Source organism: Pteropus vampyrus, unplaced genomic scaffold (genome assembly GCF_000151845.1).
Source record: "Pteropus vampyrus isolate Shadow unplaced genomic scaffold, Pvam_2.0 Scaffold11, whole genome shotgun sequence".
In the NCBI taxonomy this organism is placed as follows: Eukaryota; Metazoa; Chordata; class Mammalia; order Chiroptera; family Pteropodidae; genus Pteropus; species Pteropus vampyrus.
Window position 1 is genome coordinate 2,600,370 of NW_011888792.1, and position 18,139 is coordinate 2,618,508.

The window sequence follows — 18,139 nt, forward strand, 5'->3', positions numbered from 1 at the left end:
TCACTTGCTATTCTCATCATCATCATTTTCCCATTTCCCTGACATAGAACTTATATTTGATTATTTTTATTATTTTTACCATTTTCTGATATTAAGTGTTGCTAAATAAAACATTGATTTTGTTACTTCTTGATTTATATACTTACTTTTATATACTTACTTCTTGATTTATATACTTCTTGATTTATATACTTACAAAAAACTTAGATTTTGCTTTTGTGTTAACAATTAGCCAAAGTCACATTCTCGATAGTATTTTGTAATAAATTATTATTTGTTTTTGGAAATTAAAAAAATATTTATTTTTAAAAAATCAAGCAATAATTGAATAAAACTTAATGAAATTGATTTATTAAAAGGCTTTCTAGCTTCAGAATGAATTTGCCAAAATATTTTTAATCACACACCAATGTATGCATTATATGTATTTTTTGGACATTTTAAAGTTTTAATTTTTGGAGTAAGCAAACATCAATGATTAATTGTTTGAATTTTCCTGAAATTTGTTTTTAAAACATTTTAATGAACACAGAAGAGTCCTCACTCCTGTAAATAGATTTTAAATAGTTTTAAAAGTCTACAGGCCCCATTAATTATTTTTAAAAAGATTTAACTTTTACAGGTATTGTACTTACTTTATGATCTTATTGGATAAATTTTTATTAAAGCTGGAAAGCCATCAGTGTCAGACAAACAGTATCAAAAAAAAAAGTTGAAGTCACTAGGTAGGTAATGAAATGAGAATCATCTCAAACTTAGATGTGTGTGCTCAGTGACTTTTTTCCTCTCAGCCTGAGTTAGCCTTACCTGCAGGAAAAGTTATCTGATGAGGACAAGGTACCAAGCAAATTGCACTGGTACCTCACCACAAAAACTCATCCTGTTCAAGAAAAGATTGGAATGTTTTTAAGTTTTGCAAAAGCAGCAGAAAAAAAACCAAAGCTCTTTTTGAGACTGATTCCAACAATAAGCTTTTTCAGTTTCTTTAGATTAAGCTAAAGAGACCAGTTACAAGGTCATAATATTAAAAGCTGAAGCCAAACTGCTGCACACAAAGTCGGAAGCTCTCATTTTACCAGCTAGTCTAGGAATTGAGTCCAGTAAAGCAAATGATAGGGAAAAGGTGGCATTCTCAAATACTACTTGTAGCTAGCTGTATTGATGATATGTCAGATTGTCAGATGAATAAAGACAACATTAATCCAGATAATTATTAAATCAAACAGTATTTATTTCAGATTGATGAATCTACCCACATTGGAAACTGCCGAATTCCAGCACAGTTAGAATTCCTAAAGAGAAATCCTGGGAAGAATATCAGTTCTCTGTAAAGAAGTCCCAAAATAAATTACTGGGGATGAAGTACTGAAGATGGTAAATTCATACTTTGAAACAAATAAGTTACTATGGAAACATGCTTGAATTTGTATGCTGATGGAGTGACTGCATTGATGAGAAGGTGTAATGGCTGCACATCAAGAGTTGTGAAAACAATGAGATTCAAATAATACGATGTTTTATTCACAGAGAAACTCCGTTATGTAAAAGTTTGCCTGTATATGAGTTTCACATAGTCTGATGTATCTAAATGGAGAATCTAATATAACTGAAGCTGCTGCATTCACTGTATAGGAATGGGATTGGAATACAACTTTCCACTGTTTTATACTGAAGGGCCATAGATGTCTAAAGAGAGTTTAGTCAAAAGTTTTTGATCTACAAGGAAAATTAGAGCCAATTAAACAATTATTTCTTCGAACATTTGTTAAAAGGTAATTAATTATTGGCTTGAAAATATAGCATAATTAGCTGAGTGAATGAACCTAATAGAAAATTGCCAAGATCTCATGATAATTTACATGTACTAATAAAATTGATTGATTCAAAGCAAAAATTGGGCCTCAGAAATGTGGGATTAAAAAAGATACACTTGTGTTTAGTCTGTGTCACAGTTTGAATAGTAAAGAATGATAATTAAGACAAGTAAAGCAACATCTTGTATACTTAAGGAAAAGCTGCATCTTTGGTTTAAAGTGTATGATTTCAGTTGTATTCACAATTTATTCATACTCATAAAAAATTTTCACATTACATTTGTCAATGAAAGTAAAAGAATATTTGATTTATTGAATGATGGCACTTTTGAAGTATAATTTAGATTTGAATTATCCATATTCTTATTTGTGATGAGAAGAGTTTCCATCATTTGGAGAAAAGTAAATACTCTTCTCTATAGAGACAGAAAGATTAGCCTGGGGTTGAGGGGAGGAATGGGAATTGACTAAAATGATTATATAATATTAAGAAATGTATTTGAGATTCTTTTCCACAAAGTTTCATGCAAACACCACCAAATCCCCTCATTTTATTCCTTATACTGTTCAAATATGAATTTTTATGTGTGCCATGTTATGAAAGGGTTAAGAAGCAGTGGACTAAATCATATAATAATGTAGAAGGCTGAGGCAAGAATGTTAACTGTAATAGGTTCCAAATTCAGTAACTATGCAATTTCGGAGAATGGAGAAAGCAAGGACTAGTGGGGGTAGGTGGGTAGGTGGTCAAGTTTCAGGAAATATATTTACCACTGGCCATGCCGTGATTGGGCAGAATCTGCTCTGTCTATGCCTTACCTATATGGGGGATAAGGGCCAGCCATAGTGGGATGGGTAGGTGGCAGGAAGATGAGATGAACCAGACTGAGCTGGATTAAGCCAAATATCTGTTCAGGTGGCCTCTGAATTATGTAGAGGAACAAAGAAAGTCCTGGGAGGGAAAATAAATTGCCCTAGCCTTCTCTAGCTCACTCGTGGGGATTGGTCAAAATATGTTAACTCTTGAAGAAGAAACCTTTTTTTTTTTTTTGAAAAACACTCATTAGCAATTATTTTGTGTCAGGCTCTATTCTAAGTGTTTTGTATTAACTCAGTTTATCCTCACACTGGTTGGTAATTGTAGTCATTATTATTCCCACTTTACAGATGAGGTAACTGAGGTTGTACTTATAATTCATGGCAGAGCTGGGATATGAACTCAGGCAGGCTGTGTACTTGACTGTGCCATATTGCTTTTCAAGTTCGAGGTAATACTAACTACCCATCTTCTTCTACACTCCCTCCCCTGGTCCCAGGGCAGACTGTTTCTATGACATGGGCCTTCTTCTGTGAAGGATGTGGCCTATAATGGATGATGCCTCCTCTTGGATTATGACTCTGATGTTGCTGGGCCCCACTTCAGTTGCTTGTTTGGGGGAAAGCTGAAGAATATAGTGTCATCTTAAAATATTATCAGAACATTTACCCTGCTGCAGCAAATCATTTATGTAACTGTGCTTTAGAATCTGGTGGCCACTAGCCACATGTGGCTTATTCAAATCGAAATTTAAATTAAGTAAAATAAAATAAAATAAAAAATTTGGTTCCTTAGTTATACTAGCCGCATTTCAAGTAGCTACTGCCTACTGTTTGGGACAGCGCAGAGAACATTTTCATCATCACAGCTGGTTTTATTTGTCCAGTAGCATTCTCACTGGTCTTCTCCACGTCTCCTACATTGGAAGTGATGGCTCATTTCCTATCGGACTGTAACTCCTCAGGTTGCCTTAACTTTAGTCGTTGGCCCCATGATTCTCTGTTTCCTCATTTTGTAAAAGACAGCAATACCAGAAAATAAGATTTTTGAAGTCATTTGTTGCTGGTTCATACAAGATTTGATTTCTTAAAACAGTTCTGCAGTACTGTTGATTTTGTTTTCCTTACCTTATCCTGAAGTATAACAATTATGAACTGAGTTCTAAGAAATCCCTATATGACAGCCTGCCACATTTTGGCTTCTATTGAACTTGAAGGCATCTATAGCTCTTATGGCTTAAAAGTTTTCATTACCATTAAGCAAGAGCTCCTGTATTTTTGTAATTGGATTTTTGAGCCTAATTTTAGGATTTTATTTTTATTCACACTGAGTATAATCTCATTTTGCCTATTGTGTGATCAAGGCTTTTAAAAATATTTTAATTAAATCTCGATTTGATCACCTGGCAAACCATTGTTATTATTATACCCAGCTTTGATAAGCATACCTTTGTAGGTTGGCTAAAAACAGGTCCTGTCAAAGTAATCTCTTATTTCCTTTTGAGAAGGTTACCAGATAGGCATGATGATATAAAAGCAGTGAGTTTGATCTCAACCAAATCATTTAGAATGTTTTCAGGGGCAGGCAGTTAGGTCAGTAAAGACTGCAGAAATCATATCAAATTTGAAAAACCTGAGAATATTTAATCTGGAGAAAAATAGACTATTTTAGATAGTCAAAGGACTGTGCTGAGTGAGCAGTGTTGATTAGAAGGAGAATTTATTGTTATCAGAGGAAGTTATCAAGGTTAGTTATGAGAAATATAAAGTGTTGTTAGTGTTCATGGGAACATACTTAGGTTCCCAAGACCTTGGAGCAGCACCACATAAGAAGAGGTAACTACAGGAAATTTCCATTCTTGTGACCACAAAAGTGATATGAGCCAAAAAACACAGTGGGAATTAAATGAAGTAGGGTTAAGTTTTCATTAAAGGCTGTGCCTTGCATTCACCACTCCTGGTTGCCCTGGCAACCAGGCTCCCTTGAATGCTAATGACATTATAGTGAGAAAAAAAACACATGCAAATGCAGTAAATAGTAATTAGAGGCAGAGCCATACATGGAGTAGTGAGCTCCACCTTGGGAAGGTTTAGAATGGGGCTGGTGAAGGGTTTGTACTGAAGACAAAGAAAGAGATGATAAAAGAAAGACTTGGAGTTATACATAAAAGGGTTAAGATGAGTCTGCATAGAGCACACTGTAGCATTTGCCTTTTGCAAATACCTGTTGTTTTTTCAAGCAGAATTTAGTTGAAGTCAGAAGCCATGCAGTTGTACAACTACATTGTCTTAAACATTCTACCTGTTGGCATCCCTGTATGGAAAGAATTTTAGCTGTATTCGCTTTAGATTTGGAGCATTGTAGCAGCCTGCTGCTTGGAATGCCCTCTCTGCCCACACTAAGTGGAGCTGGGCCCGCCCAGACAAGGTAGTAGGGCCGGAATGTGTAGCCAAAAGTCAATCTTGATGGTGAAGAAAGAGACTTAATTCTGTGTTGCTTCGGCTGAGACAAGTAGGAACAATGAGAGACTATATTTGGTTAATATAAGGTGTAAGTGACTAATAATACATGCTATCTATGTCACTGGAAATGTGTCAGGAGATGCTGGGTGACTGCTTCTCTCAGGTGTGCTAGATAGGGTTTTTGATTTGCCCGAATAATTGGTTAGACTCAAAGTCTCTGAATTTGTGCTCAATTTCATTCTCTTCCCTTTATTTCATTTTATTCAGGCTCTTCTTTTCTGTCTTTTCTATTTTTATTGCCACGTGTCTGTGTATATTTCTTGGAAATGGCTGGAAAATATTCTATTACCTGCTTCACATTATTCCAATTCTTTGATTTATCGTTTTGGTGTCAACTGAACCATAGATCATTAAATAGAACTTGCCAGAAATAGCCATTGAGATCCATACTTACTCTTCTTTTTCCTTTCTCAGTTAAAAAAAGTTTTAAAATTTCGCAAGAAATGCATGTATACATTTGTAAAATTTGCATTAGTATGTTATTAAAAAATTCAACTAATACAGATATGTATGTGGTAAAATGTTTAAGTCCCTTTCAGGTGCCTCTTACCTCCTCCGCCAGCTCTCAGTCCCAACTTCTCCAAAAAAAAGTGTTAACAGCTTGGGGACGAAACTTCAGAATTTTTTGTTATGCACTTATATGTGTGGTTATTACATATTATAACGTACACTATTAAGGCATTATTAATATCTAACACTTATTGACTGATTGCTATATGCCAGAAACTGACCTTTTTTGCATGTTAATTCATTTAATCCTATGAACCTCCGTTTGAGGGCTTTTATAGAAGAGGAAAGGAAGACCAAGAGAAGAAACTTGTCTAAGGTGACAAGCCACATTCATATCTCAGGAAGTCTGATTGCAAGCTCATGCTTTTTCTCATGCGATCCTGCCTGCTCTGCAGGTAGCATATACATATGTGTTTTCTATATCAGGAATCAGTTAATCCATATGATTATTATTCAAGTAGTTTTTTAAACATAATATTCAGAGGTCATTCCATATCAATAATTTACCTCTTCCCATAATTTAAGTATTCCCATATTGATGGACATTTATTTGCTGTTTAAATTATACTTTAATAAATATCCATGCATTACCATTTTTATGTCTACATATATATTTCTGTAGAATAGGTAGAATAGTTCTGTAGGATAGTTCAAAGTGGAATTGCTGAATGAGAGAGTATGGTCACCTTACATTTTGACAAATACTGTAAAATTGGCACTTTATCATTAGTTTCTTGAAATACTCTTTGCTTTTGGCATTGGGGACACTGACCTTTTGGTTTCCTTCTGCTTGGTGATTTCTCCTTCTTGGCTTGCTCTACTGGTTCCTCCTCATCTTCCAATAGCTCAACACTGGAATGCCCCAGGCCTCAATCTTTGGACTTCTTTTCTTCATTAATTAGACTCATTCCCTTGGAGATCTTATCCAGCTCCTTGGCTGTAAATACTATATTTAACTGATGACTCTTGAATTTATATTTTTAGCACCTATCATATCCCTGAACTGCAGAATTTTATATCCAGGAACCTAATTGACCTTCCATTTGAATGTCTGGGAGGCATATTTAATGCATTTTTACTTAATCTTTCCCTTCCTCCCCACAACCTCCCTCTGCCACATACTTTTCTATCTCAGTAAATATTATCTCAGTAAATATTAGTGTCTCAAGGCAAGAACCTGGAGTTCCCCTTGACTCCTCTCTTTCTCTTGTATCCCATGTTTAATCCGTTAGGAGATCCTATTAACTATCTTCAAAATATATTCATAATCAGCCACGTCTCACCACCTGCACTGCCCCACTTTAGTTCAGGCTGCCCTTATGTCTCTCCCAGCTCATTGTGGCAGCTTTCTAATTAGTGCTCATTTAGAATCTGGTCTCTAAACAGCAGCTAGAGTGAATTTTTAACAATGTGAGTTCGGTCATATAACTCTGTGGCTCAGAGCCCTCCAATGACTTCTAGTTTTACTCAGAGTAAAATCCACAACTTTGACCATAACTTCCAGACCTACATGGTTTCTGACCCCTTTCCTCTCTAATCTTATCTTAATACCATGTCCCAGCTTCTTCACTCAGCGTCGGCCATTCTAATATCTCTGCTGTTCTCACTATGGGGCCTTGGCAGTTCCCATTCCAAGTGTCTAGTGTGTTCTTCCCCTAGCTGGCTTCCTGACTTGTTCCCCTGCTTTCTTTAGATCTTTGCTCATTTTGTCATTGACGTCCTACTTGCATACTCTATGTAAAATAGCATCTTCCTAACCCTCCCACTTTCAATCTCCTTACTCTAATTTATTTATTTTTATTGCACTTGAAATCACCTGTGCTGTGTATTTAGTTATTTATTCTCTGCCCTTGCCCCTGGTTCTCCAGAATGCAAGCTCTACGAGGGCAAGAACTTTTTTGTCTCTTTTGTTCACTGCTGAATCCCTAGGGCCTAGTGACACATGCAGGAAATAGGTGCTAATAATATTTATTGAATGAATGAATGAATGAGAACATAGACAAAATTTCTCTCCATATTGTAGCAATTTATACTGCTATCAAAAAATATATGAGTATGCTGCTCATTTTCTCATACTCTCTATAAAATTAGATATTACTGATTAAAATTTTTTCATTCTAAAAGATGAAAAATGATATATTGTTTTGATTTGCATTTTTCTCATTATGCTGATGTTGAGCATATTTTCATATGCTTATTGATCACTGGTATTTCTTCATCATTTCCTATTATACCTTTTGTTTTACCGTAGGATTGTTTATCTTTGTAGTATTGATTTGTAGAAGTATCTTATGTATTATACCTATCAATCCTTCATTTCCTATATATATATATATAGAAAATATTTTTTTCCCAGATGCTCCCTACTCTTTTAACTTTGTTAATAATATCATTTGTCATACAGAGTTTTTAATTTTTAATAAATCTGTCAGTCTTTTGCTTTATGGCTTCTGGGTTGGTTTTGCTCAGGAAATTCTTTCTAACTTCAAATTATGAAAATATTCTCTTGTATTTTTCTCTAGACCTTTATTATTTTATTTTTTTTATCTTTAGAGCTTTAATCTACCTGAAACTTACTTTGGAGATTGTGTAATGTGGTAATGTAGCTTATTTAATGATGAGTCAGTTGACTTCATATTCGTTATTGACTCATCTATTCTTCCACTAATGATCCAAAATTCTCTTTCTACCATATATTAAATTCTTACATATAAGTGAGTCTATTTCTAGACCCCATATCCTAATCCCTGATCTGTTTTTTTTTCTCTGTCACAGTAATGTAGATCTTAATTATTACTAGTGCTCGTTAGTTGATTTTGGTATCTGATAATTCTATCATTCTTTGTTCTTTTTTTTTTAAATTAACTACCCTTGTGCATTTTCTTTTTTAGATAATTTTTAGAATCACTTTACAAGTTTTATTAAAAAATATGGATTTTTTTCATGTCCTACAGTAAAGTTGTAGAGTTTTCTTGACATACTGATAGTTATTTTCCTGGATATTTGACAGTTTTTGTTCATACCAGGAACAGTTTGTTTTACCTTTATAATTTTAATTGATTATTACTACAGTTGTAAAGTTATTGGTTTTTATTTGTTGATCTTTTTCTTGGTCACTCTCTGGAACTCTTATTTACTTTATTACTTTTTCTATTGATTCTCTTAGATTATTTAAGCAATGAAATCATCTGCCATTTTATCTTTTCTTTTTCAAGAACTTTTTCTGGCAGTGAGCTGAGACCTTGTTTAATTCTCTTCTCTCAGAGATCATTGTCCTTTACTGCTTTTGTCCATTATCTGAAAACTCCAATTTCATGTATTTTTGTTTGTTTTCTTAGTTGTTTAAGATGGAAGGGTAAATCTAGTCTCTGTTATTCTATCATGGCTAGTAGACAAAAAATAAAAACACTTAAAAATGCAAAAATTCTTGGAGAGTACCAGTGTGTCCCATATAATGGGGGGGGGGCAGTATATGAAATGTAAATTTAATAGCGATTTTAGGCTAAGACATTATTAGGTATATATGATCACCAGTTCAACTGGTCTGTTTCCAGAGCTAAGGTTGGGAACATTGCAGTGGGAGAACACGATTAACTCATGAGAATGAAGAAAAAGTATTAAAGAGTCCTTCAGATTTGTAGCCTAAATGTGGGTGAGATGCTGTGCTTCTGCTCCTTCTGCTATTGTGTGTCAACCCAGCTTTCACTCAGCCCTTACCTTGTTGCAGAAACAACAGACCTCCTTCTTCTGAGACTTGCTAATGTTAAGCTATAGGAAGCAAGAGTTCTGATGGTAGATACGGAAGGAGAGGGCATTCAGTATAAGAACTTAAACATGCACAGGCTTGGAATGGAAATGGTTACGAGGGCAGACTCTGTGACTCATTCTGGGAACTATGTCAGGAAAGTTTTGTTATATTAATAACAAAGGCCAAGTGTATAACATCCTCCCTCTCTCCTTCCCCTTTTTCCTTCTTCTGTGCCCACAGTGTGAATTTTCCCTGTTTCTGGTATTGGTAAAAGCAGTGGACATTGGATGCTCTAGCAAGGTCTTCAATCTCACATTATCTAGATTCTATAGCTGAAAAGCAGTGACTGTACTACTATGCAGCCTTTTCTAAAGCTGTAGTACCTCCATTCCCATTTTTGGTCCAAGCCCTTTTAGTTTCCAGCAACAGTCATGAGAATCTAGCCTAGGGTCCTTAGGGTGGAACCGCTTCTGAAGCACTGGCCACTAACTCTGTCCTACTTCAGCTGTTCTGGGAAGCTGGTTTTGGACTTCTAGCCTTAAGATCTAGAACTGTGAGAGAATAAATTTCTGTCGTTTTAAGCCACCCATTTTTGTGGTACTGTGTATGGCACCCATGCCAGGAAGACCTTTCTTACTCACCTCCCTTTTCCTTCTCCCCACACTCATAGCAGGATCCTTCTTTGAGTAAAACTGCTTAAGCTTAGGCACCCTTCATTTTGCAAAAAACTAGAAAAGTTAAATTATTTGTACTGCTTTGCAAGAATAGTGCTTTGATGTCAAAGTGACAGCTTGTTACCCTGTTAATTTTCTACTGTTAGACTATCAAATTTCTTTCAATTTACTTTATTAAGTATAAAATTACTTTAATATTCTTAATTCTCTTGAATAATTCTTTTATAACAGATAATATTACAAAAAAATTATTTATGAAAGGAATAAGACTTTGAGTAACTTTAAATCCAGAAATCAAGATGGGAAACATTAGAACTTGGGTCATCTATATGTTTTATTCTTATTTTATCTATGATATTGGAAAAGCAACGATAAACCTTTGAGAACATTTCACCTAGAGCAAACAAAATATGGTAAAATCTTTATAAACTTAAATTGAAAGTAGAAACAATGAGAGAAAAAAATTTATTTTACTATAGCCAGCTCTCCATATTTCCGCCGATCAGTTATAGCATCCATTGACCATTCCTTGGGCACAAATAAGCAGAAATGCTCTGGGAAGCAAAACTAAATTGTTTAATATAATAAAAAATATGAGGGCACACACAAAGGTCCCACATCTATGAACTGAAAATTGAAAACTCAAAATGGGCAAGTTGGAAAAACTGAAAACCAAACATTATTAAAAAGCAAAAGAAGGAAAAGAGAATGAAATCCCACAAATGCTTAATAGTGAAACAATATTGTAGAGATATTTGTTGAAAGTGTTAATAAGGTAAATGGAACCATTTGATGCTTTGGCTCCAAGAAATGATGCTTTAGCATCATTTAATCTGTAACTATTTTTTTTTAAATTTGTGTGAAATAAGCAGTTTGTGTAAGTCCATGTGTTTACATATGCTTGTTTTCTTCCCCCCAAATAAAGTCTCTGAATTGGCCCAGTAACCTTATTTTCTGGCCTGACAAGTCTGATTTTCTTCTGCTCCTTATTCCTTGGAGCCTCAGCTCCTGCTGTGCTTTGACCTGTATTCAGGGAGGAGGAGGGCAGTGTGTCATACTCGTGTAGGAAGTCTGGAGGGGTTAGAGGAGAAAAGAAGATCTGAGGGTTCTGCTGTGGAAAGGGAACAGGGCTATTGTAAGAAAATCAACTTCTTGTACAAATGTTCTCACTATGTCTTTATCGAATGGAATTGAAAGTTGAAGGCCCTAAGTGGCATAAAATAATGTTCACTTGGAAAACAAAATGAAGATATGATGTTAGTAGGTAGTGACTTAAGAAAGAAGTATTGGCCTTGTTTTGGTTTATCAACTAGATGGTTTATTTAAAAAGAGGAGAAAAGAAAAACAAATACTAACATTATATGCAAGAACATTTTATAGTTCTTAGAATAATACTGATTGCAGAAAGTAGAAGGAAAACTTCAATGAACTTTCCTTAGTCTCATGGCACAGTATTACTTTTTCTTTCATGGGTTGTGTCTTTATTTTACTTTATTTTATTTAATTCTTACAAGGAAAACAATATGTGATCATTGTAAAAATTCTAATAATACATAGATATAAAAAAAGACAGTTGAATTTTTCCCCTCTCTGGCTCAATTCTGTAGTGTTTTTTTTTAGTGTGTGTGTGCGTGCACGTATAAACATATATGCACATTTGTAATATATTTACATAAATGAGATTGTTCTATAACTTATGGTTTCCACATAACATTACATCATGGACATCTTTCTTTGTGAGCTATCTCATTTCTAATAGCTACATAGTATTCCATTGTATGGGTGATTTAAATTTGTTTAATGGAACCCTTATTGATGAAGAATAACTCCTTAGTTAGTCTCAGTTATCCCTATAATGTTAAACAATACATTTCCACTTCTTGATTTCTCATCTTTGAACAATAACTGTTGATTCCTGCTGTAGTAGATGAGGAATTTAGTGTACTTATTCTATCTCTCATTCCTTTGTGTTCCTCGTTCTGATTTTTAAATTAATTATATTATTATTTTTATATCATCAAGATTTATAATATTTAGATTCTGTTCAGTAACTATAATTAGTCCTCTGTGCTTTGTTTATAGGTTGATTAGGAATTTAAACCTAATAAAAATATGTAATGAGTATGCTAATGTAAATAAGATTCACTGCTGAACTAAGTATTTTTTTTGTGTGTGGTAGAAGGCAGTAAAACCCTCTGACACACTGCTGCTGTAGAGAGAACATTTCAAGCCAAATTCTACAAATCCTCTTTTAGTTTCATACTGTGAACATGCTAGGAAAGCTCTTTTAAACTAGACAGAGCCAGAGAATCTCCAATCAAGGGCCAATGGTCACAAAGCTTTTGTGTGGTTTAATTCCCAGCTGGTGAACAGATGTGTTCAGTAGTCATGCACATGTTAAAAGCAGTAATCATTATGGGTAATGTGTGGGCAAATGGTGAAACAAGGCAGTATTAGTCTCTATTGAACACATTCAGATTTAATTCTTTCCTGGAAGGACATCCCCAGCTTCCTCAGCTAGAACTTATTTCTGAGGTTAATCTCCAACCCTCTCACTCAGAAAGTTCTGAGTTATCTGTGGACTATTTAAGAAATGGCCACGTTGTGTTCAATAAATCCAAAATCCTACAAGACTAGGGAAAATTGGAGAAAGGTGAAATATGTTATATCTTTACTTTCACTTTTGGGTTTTTGGTTTCTTGAGTTTTGAGTCTTTTGAATTTTTACCTAAGTGAGTCTAAGGCCAGTAGTTACCCACGAATTACTTTGACTGGACCTGGTCATTCTTAATATTTTCTGAGAGACATCAGAGTCAGCCTTGGCCAGCCAGGGTCCACATGTGCATTTGGAAGTCGTTAACAGTATCAGAAATTGAAACCAGAGTTAGCTAGATTTGGTGGGTGTTGCGGGTGGGCATGAGGAGGAGACATAGTACTGTATTCAGAATTGTGTTCTGGAGGATCTCTAAATCCTTAACAATTAATTTCCTATACTATCTAACTTTGGTGTTTTGAAAAATGGGTAGATTTTAGTTTAATGTCTAACCTACCCAATGTAAGCTTCGCTTTTCAGCAGCAGGTTTTTACTTTCTTTTTTTCACCCTTATGATTTGGGCAGCTACTGATAGTTTTGGTTTGCTTTTATCAAGGGAAAAGAACAGCCACTTGAGATCTGTGGCCTAGGTTTGGCCTGTTCCTCAGGGTTCCACTGACTCTAAAGGTCCTTTTTAATTAGTGCCAGCAGTGACTTAGAAACCTCTACATGTCTTAACTCCTCCCCAACCACCTTGCCGAGCCCTTCCTGAAGCTGATCATTCCGAGCAGTTAACTTGAGCTTGTCTCATGCAATACTTTATTCCAGAGTAGAACTAAGGCCCTTAGATAACCACCCAACAGTTTTAGATACCAGTGTTTTTCTAGAGAAGATCATTAAAAGCTTATTCAAATTAAATGACAGAAGCCCTATAGTTATTGGGTAGCTGAATTCCAGCAGGCATAACAGCTCCCTGGGTGGCATAGCCCATGACAGCTTGTAATAAAGCAGACTCTTGTTTCGTTAGGAAATCCTTAGATCTCCATCCAGTATGTGGTCAGCACTACCCTAAAAAACTTGGTTTTCTCTCTGGGGTTCTCTAAAGCCTTCAGGACGTTTTCTCCCTAGAATTTCAAGATTGGAATCTTTTGCATCAATGTGATGGCCTGGAGGCATACGCCCAAGGAGCAATCAATGAAGTATTTGTTTAACATGAAGTGTTATTTCTTTATAGGCACAAAAAGTAAGTTTCCTTCCTAATTCTCCCACCTTCCTCACCTAAATCCTCAGAGTTCACAACTGATATTAGTGTCTTGGGTGTCCTTCCAGATATATTTAGTGCATGTACAAACATATGCACTTGTATTTAAACAAATGGTAGCATAATATACATATATACATATATACATACTGTTCTGCATATCGTTTTTTAACTTAATGACCGATCTTGATTATTATTCCATGTCAATACTTATAGAACTTACTTATTTTCTTTATGGCTGAATAGCATAACCAGCCCTCAGTTAATAGCCATTTAGGTTATTTCCAATATTGTGATATTAAAACAATATTTTAATACATATCATTGTATGAATTTTATTTCCTTATGTTCAACTATATCTGTAAGATAAATTTCTGGAAGTAGCATTTCTGAGTGGAAGATATGTGCATTTTTAATTTGGATAATTATTGCCAACTTGCTCTTCAGGGAGGTTATACTAATTTAAACTACCCTGCCCCTAGAAATGTATGAAAGTGACTGCCTGTTTTATCCACATCTTTGTCTACACGGGGTATTTCATACTTTTTGATCTTTGCCAATCTGATTGGTAAAAAATGGTATCACATAATTTTAATTTGCATTTTTCTTATGGGTAACACTGAACTTATTTTTATATGATTAATAACCATATGTACTTCCTCTTTATGAACTATCTGTTTATATGCTTTGCTTATTTTCCTATTGGGCTGTTTGTCTTTTTCTTATTGGTTTATTGGAATTATCAAAATATTGATAAATTAAAGCTATTTATATATTGATAAAATTAGTCCTTTACTATGATATGAACTAAAAATATTTTTTTCACATTTTGATATTTGTCTTTGACTTTACATTGTTAAGCATTTTTCCCATATAGTAGAATTTATCAATATTTTATTATGACTTCGAGATTTTTATTTACTTTTTAAATATATTTTTAATAGTAATGCATATATTTGTATTCTCCAGTGTTTTCATATAGCACATTTATAGCATTATTTTTCTCATTTAAATCTTTACTCTTTATTTTGTTATAAGGTGAAGGGCATTCTATGTAGATAGCTTGAGGAGTTCTGACTGTGAGGAAATATTCTCTTGTTTACTAGTGGTGTCTGGATTATAGCATCTAGACATTTTCTATTAGTTTCTCTTCTACAGTGACAGAGTGAAGCAACCTGTTCTGTGGTGGATGGGCAGCAAGGAGTCCTGATGGTTGAAAAGTAATTGGACATGGGACAGTGACAGTATTAAGTAATGAGATTAATGGCCATTACATAGGACTAGGTTAAATTGGGCAAGTTGCCAGAGGGTAGGGTTTGAAGTGGTAGTGAAGACCACTTAAAAAGTCTCAGCACAATCACAGTTCCAAGATGAGCATATGGAGAGCTCCAGGTGAACCACGGTATTTCTAAAGGTTGGGAGTTGTTTGTGGCCTTTTCTCCTGAGGCAGCTGCAGAGTACTGGATTGACTCTGCTCTCAGAGTTTAGAAGGGAGACTTCAGTGATTTTAGGGCAGTGGTTCTCTACTCTGCCTGCTGCATTAGCATCTATTGGGAAGAGTTTGAACCCCAGGAACAGCGATTTGAAAACTCTCTAGGTGCTTCTGATGTGCAGCAAGGGCTGAGAACCACTGTTTAATGCAATCAGTTTGCAATCCCTTTGAGCCAGGGATTGCCATGCACGCTACCTCCATCCTTCCAGTGTGCATGGGAATCACCCAGGAGCCCGTTAAATACAGATTCTGGTTCAGGAGGTCTGGGGTGGGGCTTGAGATTCTGTATGTCTAACAAGCTCCCCAGGGACGCTGAGGCAGCTTGTCCCCAGACCACACTTAAGTGGCTTGAGCCTGTTGCTCAATATGCAGAGCGCTGGCTTACACCAGTCCCAAAGAGTCAGTAAGTGTTTTTCTGCCATAATCCAGCTCTGTGGCAGAATTTGCTTAGTGTAGTAGAACACTGGGGTCAAGAGGCCTGTTTTCCACTTTCAGCTTCGACCCTAATTAGTTTTAAAACCAGTCTCTTTAAAGTGCTCCAGTCTGTTGTCCTCTTATCTTTGAAATGGGACGGCTGAACTGGGTAAACTGCAAGGTCTCTTTTGTTCCTGCCTCCTCCCACGCAGATCCAGGGTGTTTTCAGACTCCGGGTTTTTATGTGGAATGGCAGTCTAAATTCTGCAGTAGTGATCCTGACTTGCTAGATTATTTTTAAATTGCAGACCGTCAGTACTTTTTCTTACAAACACATACCATTATGTTTATTGTATTTGGAAAATCTTTTATATGATCAACTATTGATGATCTATCATAACAAGAGTGATAATAGAATGTACTACCACATCTTCTAGTTTTAAACGAATAAACACAATACATGTCATTTAATAGAAAGATTATTTTGATTTTAAGTGACAGAAAACCCAGTCCAAATTGGACGAAGCAAAGAAGGGACTTTTTGGGGCTCTGTAATTGAGAAAATTGAGGGTAGAGCTAGCTTTGAGTATGGTTGGTGTAAGTAGTATAATCAGGATCTGGTCTCTCTGCATTTCATGGCCTTACTTCTCTTTGTAATGGCTTCATTCTCAGACTCCGTTTAATTACACGGTGGCTTCCAGCACAGCCAGGGCTTTATCTTTCCGGTTCAAATTCAGTAAAAAAGAGAACAGCCTGGTACCCTCCCCTCAGCCCCAAGCCTTGAATCACATCTCATTGGCTCTGACTGGATCATTTGCGTCTTCCTGAGTCTCTGTGGCCAGCAAGACTGGTGCCCTGATTGGCCAGATCAGAGTCCTGTGACTGTTCCTGGAGCTGGGGCGGGAGGCCATGTCTACAGTGACAAGGGAGAAGGGAATGATTCCTTAGAGGAAAAGTGGCTCCTGTTCCAAAAGAAGAGGGAATGGATATTTGATGTGAAAAGCAACAATGGAAAACTATTTCTTTCTCCATTTAAGCCAAAATTTAAGTTAATTTATGTTGTCAAAATACAAAGATTTCAGTGGTAGAAGGTTATCAAGGCTGTGTGCTTTGTGGTTGGTTGGACCATATAGAACTGGAATTTGAAACAATAATTTCATCTACAAAATGCAGAACCTTAGTGAAGTAATAAAAGATGAGAGTGTTCGATACCTGATTGCTCACTTTACAGGCAGGAATGACAGTGGCATCAACCAGTCACAATGAGTTGAGTCTAGACAATCTGAGCTGAGGTTGATCACCACCAACCAGCAGAGCCCCTCTGTGGATGTTGGCAGGATGTCGGCCCTGTTAGCTGGGAGGCATTGTAAAGTTCCTGCCATATTTCTCAGAAAATATAGTTTCTATATTAGTTTCCTAAGGCTGCCATAACAAAGTACCCCAAATAGGGTGGCTTAAAACAGAGAAATTTATTTTCTCATAGTTCTAGAGATTGGAAGTTGGAAATCAAGGTATCTGCAGAGTCATGCTCCCTCCAAAGGTTCTAGAAAAGAATCCTTCCCTGCCTCTTCTAGCTTCTGGTGGTTGATGACATTCCTTGTTATTCTTTGGGTAGTAGATGCACCACTCAAATCCCAGCCTCTGTCTTCCTGTGGCCTTCTCCCCTGTATCTCTGTAGCCAAATCTCCCTCTTGTTATATGGACACCAGTCATGTTGGATTTAGGACCTACCCTATTCCAATGTAACTTCATCTTAACTTGATTATAGCTACACAGATCCTATTTCCAAATGAGGTCACATTCACAGGTTCTGAGTGACATGAATTTGAAGGGGACACTATTCAACCCCATATAGTTACCTAAAATCAAATGCTCTTGCGTAGTTGGCATGACACAAATTGTAAAAAATAGTCAATATTAAATCGCTTACAAACACTATAAAATTTTTCTTATTTTATAGTTAAAAACTGGATTTTTGAATGTTAGTAAAAGTATTTAAGTGAATTATGATTTTTTTGTTGGAATTCTATTGGTTTTTTTTTTTTTTTTTTTGCTACATCAGATTAAGTAACCACATCTTTCTTAATTATAATTATTTTAAGTCTGTTAAAATGTAAATGTTAGTGTGACAATTTGGTGGAGAATTAATAATTTTCATTGACACATGAGTATATCTGTACATGAGAAGGTATTGCATTTTTACATGACTTTATTGAATTCAAACAAGTTTTGCCTAAAAAAAATAGGGCTGACCACAATTAAGTGAACATCATCCATTAGTATATTTAAGAGCAAGTATGAGAAGCAGGAGAGAAATGTAGCTGGTGAAGGGCTTAGATATCATATCTTTTAAGG

The 18,139-nt window shown here is 35.6% G+C and overlaps 1 protein-coding gene across 7 annotated transcripts in view; it reads left to right on the forward strand.

The window, feature by feature from the left end:
- Nucleotides 1–18,139, forward strand: part of ATG10 (autophagy related 10) — a 204,536-nt gene that overhangs the window by 31,276 nt on the left and 155,121 nt on the right. The window lies entirely within an intron of this gene.